We start from the raw sequence: 6992 nt of genomic DNA, 5'->3' as shown, positions 1-6992 counted from the left end.
GTAAATCATTGGTGAGAATTTCAGATAAGCGTATAGAGATGCTTTCATTCCTCTGAACCTCTGCTTTCCTGCTGTCTTCATCCAACCAGTCCTACTCTTTTCCATGGCAAGCTTTCTGTAAGGCATCACCGTTGTCAATGGATACATCCCATCCTCTCTGTGAAAAAAGTCCAAATGCTCTATCACAGCACGACTAATCATCTGGAGGTTCTCAATCATACTGGAATAGGATTCACCCTCCTTTTGCGTCTATCACTACGCCCAGCACTCGCGAGTTTGAAGTTCGTTACAGCCATCCCTTCCCAGATCCTACTCAGAATACCACAGACAAGGTTTAGACTTCTGGGATCTCAGGAATGGCCATCCATGGGTTCTAACTTATACCACGAAGATTCTAATATCTCGGACTCGGTGCTCTGTATTAGATATCTAAGAGATACTCATTCTAGCTTGTTTGCATGTAGAACGGAAGTGTTTGTCAGGCATGCGTTCATAAGTGAGAATGATGATGAGCGTCAAATAATCATCACATTCATTATGTTCTTGGGTGCGAATGGATATCTTAGAAGCGGAATAAGTTGAATTGAATAGAAAACCGTAGTACTTTGCATTAAATCATGAGGAACAGCAGAGCTCCACACCTTAATCTATGGAGTGCAGAAACTCTACCGTTGAAAATACATAAGTGATAATGGAGTTCATTGGTCTCGGCCCCAGAGGGGAACCGGAGTAACCAAGACTTGATCAAAGGATCAAAAGTTAATCCAAAGATGAAAATACAATAGTAAAAAGTCTTATTTATACTAAACTAGTTACTAGGGTTTACAGAAGTAAGTAATTGATGCATAAATCCACTTCCGGGGCTCACTTGGTGTGTGCTTGGGCTGAGCTTGAAGTTTACACGTGCAGAGACTTCTTTTGGAGTTGAACGCCAAGTTGTAACGTGTTTTTGGCGTTCAACTCTGGTTCGTGACGTGTTTTTGGCGTTTAACTCCAGACTGCAGCGTAGAACTGGTGTTCAACGCCCTTTTACGTCGTCTAAACTCGGGCAAAGTATGAAGTATTATATATTAGTGGAAAGCCCTGGATGTCTACTTTCCAACGCCGTTAAGAGCGCGCCATTTGGAGTTCTGTAGCTCCAGAAAATCCACTTTGAGTGCAGGGAGGTCAGAATCCAACAGCATTAGCAGTCCTTCTTCAACCTCTAAATCTGATTTTTGCTTAAGTTCCTCAATTTCAGCTAGAAAATTCCTGAAATCATAGAAAAACACACAAACTCATAGTAAAGTCCAGAAATGTGAATTTAACATAAAAAATAATAAAAATATCCCTAAAAGTAACTAGATCCTACTAAAAACATACTAAAAACAATGCCAAAAAGCATATAAATTATCCACTCATCACAACACCAAACTTAAATTGTTGCTTGTCCCCAAGCAACTGAAAATCAAATAGGATGAAAAGAAGAGAATATACTATAAATTCCAAAATATCAATGAAACATTGCTCCAATCAGATGAGCAGGACTTGTAGCTTTTTGCCTCTTGAATAGTTTTGGCATCTCACTTTATCCATTGAAGTTCAGAATGATTGGCATCTATAGGAATTCAGAGTTCAGATAGTGTTATTAATTCTCCTAGTTCAGTATATTGATTCTTGAACACTGCTACTTTATGAGTCTTGGCCGTGGCCCTAAGCACTTTGTTTTCCAGTATTACCACCGGATACATAAATGCCACAGACACATAATTGGGTGAACCTTTTCAGATTGTGACATAGCTTTGCTAAAGTCCCCAATTAGAGGTGTCCAGGGTTCTTAAGCACACTCTATTTTTGCTTTGGACCTTGACTTTAACCGCTCAGTCTCAAGTTTTCACTTGACACCTTCACGCCACAAGCACATGGTTAGGGACAGCTTGGTTTAGCCGCTTAGGCCAGGATTTTATTCCTTTAGGCCCTCCTATCCACTGATGCTCAAAGCCTTGGGATCCTTTTTATTTACCCTTGCCTTTTGGTTTTAAGGGTTATTGGCTTTTTGCTCTTGCCTTTTGGTTTTAAGAGCTTTTGGCTTTTTCTGCTTGCTTTTTCTTTTTCTTTTTTTTTTCACTATTTTTCTTTTCTCCCTTTTTTTCCATAAGCTTTTCTCTATTCACTGCTTTTTCTTACTTCAAGAATCAATTTTATGATTTTTCAGATTATCAAATAACATTTCTCCTGTTCATCATTCTTTCAAGAGCCAACATATTTAACATTCTTAAACAACAACTTCAAAAGACATATGCTCTGTTCAAGCATTCATTCAGAAAACAAAAAGTATTGTCACCACATCAATATAATTAAACTAAGTTCAAGGATAATTTCGAAACTCATGTACTTCTTGTTCTTTTGAATTAAAAAACATTTTTCATTTAAGAGAGGTGATGGATTCATAGGACATTCATAACTTTAAGACAAAGTTACTAAATACTAATGATCATGTAATAAGACACTAACATAGACAAGCACTTAACATAAAGGAAACGAAAAACAGAAAATTTGAGAACAAGGACTGAGTCCACCTTAGTGATGGTGGCGTTTCCTTCTTGAGGAACCAATGATGTCCTTGAGCTCTTCTATGTCTCTTCCTTGTCTTTGTTGCTCCTCCCTCATTGCTCTTTGATATTCTCTAATTTCATGGAGGATGATGGAGTGATCTTGATGTTCCACCCTTAATTGTCCCATGTTGGAACTTAATTCTCCTAGGGAGGTGTTGATTTGCTCCCAAAAATTCTGTGGAGGAAAGTGCATCCCTTGAGGCATCTTAGGGATTTCTTGGTGATGAGTTTCTTCATGCGTCTCTTGAGATCCATGAATAGGCTCTCTTGTTTGCTCCATCCTTTTCTTAGTGATGGGCTTGTCCTCATCAATGAGGATATCTCCCTCTATGTCAATCCCAGCCGAATTGCATAGATGGCAAATGAGGTGAGGAAAAGCTAACCTTGCCATAGTGGAGGACTTCTCAGCCACCTTGTAGAGTTCTTGAGGTATAATCTCATGAACCTCCACTTCCTCCCCAATCATGATACTATGGATCATGATGGCCCGGTCTATAGTAACTTCAGACTGGTTGCTAGTGGGAATGATTGAGCGTTGAATGAACTCCAACCATCCTCTAGCTACAGGCTTAAGGTCCAGTCTTCTCAGTTGAACCGGTTTGACTTTTGAGTCAATCTTCCATTGAGCTCCTTCCACACATATGTCCATGAGGACTTGGTCCAACCTTTGATCAAAGTTGACTCTCCTTGTGTAGGGGCGTGCATTCTCTTCCATCATTGGCAAGTTGAACGCCAACCTCACATTTTCCAGACTAAAATCTAAGTAATTCCCCCGAACCATGGTGAGATAATTCTTTGGGTTCGGGTTCTTACTTTGATCATGGTTCCTAGTGATCCATGCATTAGTATAGAACTCTTGAACCATTAGAATTTTGACTTGTTGGATGGGGTTTGTTAGAACTTCCCAACCTCTTCTATGGATCTCATGTCGGATCTCTGGATACTCATTTTTCTTGAGTTTGAAAGGGACCTCGGGGATCACCTTCTTCTTGGCCACAACGTCATAGAAGTGGTCTTGATGGGCTTTCGAGATGAATCTTTCCATCTCCCATGACTCGGAGGTGGAAGCTTTTGTCTTCCCTTTCCCTTTTCTAGAGGTTTCTCCGGTCTTAGGTGCCATGAATGGTAATGGAAAAACAAAAAGCTTATGCTTTTACCACACCAAACTTAGAATATTGCTCGCCCTCGAGCAAGAGAAGAAAGAAGAGATGAAGAAGAAGAAAAAATGGAGGAGAGGGAGAGAGGTTTCTGTTTCGGCCAAGAAGAGGAAGAGAGGGTTGTGTTGTATGAAAATAAAGAAGAATGGAGGGGTTTATATAGTGGAGGGAGAGGGGTTAGGTTCGGCCATTTAGGGTGGGTTTGGGTGGGAAAGTGATTTTGAATTTTGAAGGTAGTTGGGGTTTATGAGGTAGGTTTATGGAGAAGAGTGGATGGATGTGAGTGGTGAAGGGGTAGTAGGGAAGAGAGCTTGAGGTGATTGGTGAAGGGTTTTGGAGAAGGGTGTTTATTGGGAAGAGAGGATGAATGAGAAGAGGGAAGAGTATGAGTGGAGGTAGGTGGGGATCCTATGGGGTCCACAGATGCTGAGATGATCCTGTGGGGTCCATAGATTCTGAGGTGTGAAGGATTTACATCCCTGCACCATTGAGGCATGTAAAATGCCTTTGCATGCAATTCTGGCGTTTAAACGCCGAATTGATGCTTGTTCTGGGCGTTCAACGCCCAGATGCAGCATGTTTCTGGCGTTGAACGCCAGTTCTATGCTTGTTTCTGGCGTTCAGCGCCAGCTTTCCTCAGTATGCATTTCTGGCGTCTGAACGCCAGGATGCTGCTTGTTTCTGGCGTTCAATGCCAGATCCATGCTCTGTTCTGGCGTTGAATGCCAGCTAGATGCTCCTTACTGGCATTTAAATGCCAGTAAGCCCTTCCTCCAGGGTGTTTTTTTTCTTCTGCTGTTTTTGATTCTGTTTTTAATTTTTCTATTTATTTTGTGACTCCACATGATCATGAACCTAATAAAACATGAAAGAAAAATAAGAATGAAAATAAAATTAGATAGATAAAAATTGGGTTACCTCCCAACAAGCGCTTTTTTAATGTCAATAGCTTGACAGTGGGCTCTCATGGAGCCACACAGGTGATTAGGTCAATTTTATAGACTCCTAACACCAAACTTAGAGTTTGGATATGGGAGTTCAACACCAAACTTAGAGTTTGGCTGAGGCCTCCCAACACCAAACTTAGAGTTTGACTGTGGGGGCTTTAGTTGACTCTGTACTGAGAGAAGCTTTTCATGCTTCCTCTCCATGGTTACAGAGAGAGATCCTTGAGTTTTAAACACAAGGTTGTCGTCATTTAGTTGAAGGATCAATTCTCCTCTGTTCACATCAATCACAGCTCTTGCTGTGGCTAGGAAGGGTCTTCCAAGGATGATAGATTCATCCTCATCCTTCCCAGTATCTAGGATTATGAAATCAGCAGGGATATAAAGGCCTTCAACCTTTACTAACATGTCCTCTACCTATCCATAAGCCTCTTTTCTTGAGTTGTCTGCCATCTCTAATGAGATTCTGGCAGCTTACACCTCAAAGATTCCCAGTTTCTCCATTACAGAGAGGGGCATGAGGTTTATCCATGACCCAAGGTCACATAGAGCCTTCTCAAAGGTCATGGTGCCTATGGTACAAGGTATTAGGAACTTTCCAGGATCCTGTTTCTTCTGAGGCAATGTCAGTTAATCCATATCACTTAGTTCATTGATGAGCAAAAGAGGTTCATCTTCCCAAGTCTCATTACCAAATAATTTGGAATTCAGCTTTATGATTGCACCAAGGTACTTGGTAACTTGCTCTTCAGTAACATCCTCATTCTCTTCAGAAGAAGAATACTCATCAGAGCTCATGAAGGGCATAAGGAGGTTCAATGGAATCTCTATGGTCTCTAGATGAGTCTCAGATTCCTTTGGTTCCTCAGAGGGAAACTCCTTGTTGATCACTGGACGTCCCAAGAGGTCTTCCTCCTTGGGATTCACGTCCTCCCCTTCCTCCTTGGATTCGGCCATGATGGTTATATCTATGGCCTTGCAATCTCTCTTTGGATTCTCTTCTGTATTGCTTGGGAGAGTACTAGGAGGGGTTTCAGTGATTTTCTTACTCATCTGGCCCACTTGTGCCTCCAAATTTCTAATGGATGACCTTGTTTCATTCATGAAACTCAAAGTGGCCTTAGATAGATCAGAGTCTAAATTTGCTAAGCTAGATGGATTCTGCTCAGAATTCTTTGTCTATTGCTGAGTGGATGATGGAAAAGGTTTACTATTGTTAAACCTGTTTCTTCCACCATTATTAAAGCCTTGTTGAGGCTTTTGTTGATCCTTCCATGAGAAATTTGGGTGATTTCTCCATGAGGGGTTATAGGTGTTCCCATAGGGTTCACCCATGTAATTTACCTCTGCTATTGCAGGGTTCTCAGGATCATAAGCCTCTTCTTCAGAAGATGCCTCTTGAGTACTGTTGGATGCAGCTTGCACTCCATTCAGACTCTGAGAAATCATATTGACTTGCTGAGTCAATATTTTGTTCTGAGCCAATATGGCATTCAGAGTATCAATTTCAAGAACTCCCTTCCTCTGAGGTGTCCCATTACTCATAGGATTCCTCTCAGAAGTGTACATGAACTGGTTATTAGCAACCATGTCAATGAGTTCTTGAGCTTCTGCAGGCGTTTTCTTTAGGTGAATGGATCCACCTGCAGAAGTATCCAATGACATCTTAGCTAATTCAGACAGACCATCATAGAATATATCCAGGATGGTCCATTCTGAAAGCATGTCAGAAGGACACTTTTTGGTCAGTTCCTTGTATCTCTCCCAAGCTTCATAGAGGGATTCACCTTCTTTCTGTCTGAAGGTTTGAACATCCACTCTAAGCTTACTCAGCTTTTGAAGAGGAAAGAACTTGGCTTAGAAAGCCTTGACTAGCTTATCCCAAGAGTTCAGGCTATCCTTAGGTTGAGAGTCCAACCATATTCTAGCTCTGTCTCTCACAGCAAAAGGGAAAAGCATGAGCCTGTAGACCTCGGGATCAACCCCATTGGTCTTAACAGTATCACAGATCTGCAAGAATTCAGTTAAGAACTGAAAAGGATCTTCAGATGGAAGTCCATGAAACTTGCAGTTCTGCTGCATCAGAGAAACTAATTGAGGTTTCAACTCAAAGTTGTTTGCTCCAATGGCAGGGATGGAGATGCTTCTTCCATGTAAATTGGAGTTAGGTTCAGTAAAGTCACCAAGCATCCTCCTTGCATTATTATTATTTTCGGCTGCCATCTCCTCTTCCTTTTCAAAAATTTCTGTAAGGTTGTCTCTGGATTGTTGTAATTTAGCTTCCCTTAGTTTCC

At 41.2% G+C, this 6992-nt stretch overlaps 1 non-coding gene across 1 annotated transcript; it reads left to right on the top strand.

The window, feature by feature from the left end:
- Nucleotides 1-6417: 6417 nt before the first annotated feature.
- Nucleotides 6418-6525, top strand: LOC112768388 (small nucleolar RNA R71). Its single transcript, XR_003185823.1, has one exon. It is a non-coding gene; the product is annotated as a small nucleolar RNA R71 (small nucleolar RNA).
- Nucleotides 6526-6992: the final 467 nt, after the last annotated feature.

This window comes from Arachis hypogaea, chromosome 17 (assembly GCF_003086295.3).
Source record: "Arachis hypogaea cultivar Tifrunner chromosome 17, arahy.Tifrunner.gnm2.J5K5, whole genome shotgun sequence".
Lineage (NCBI taxonomy): Eukaryota > Viridiplantae > Streptophyta > Magnoliopsida > Fabales > Fabaceae > Arachis > Arachis hypogaea.
Note: the sequence above shows the minus strand (reverse complement) of the source record. Positions and strands in the feature narration are given on the sequence as shown.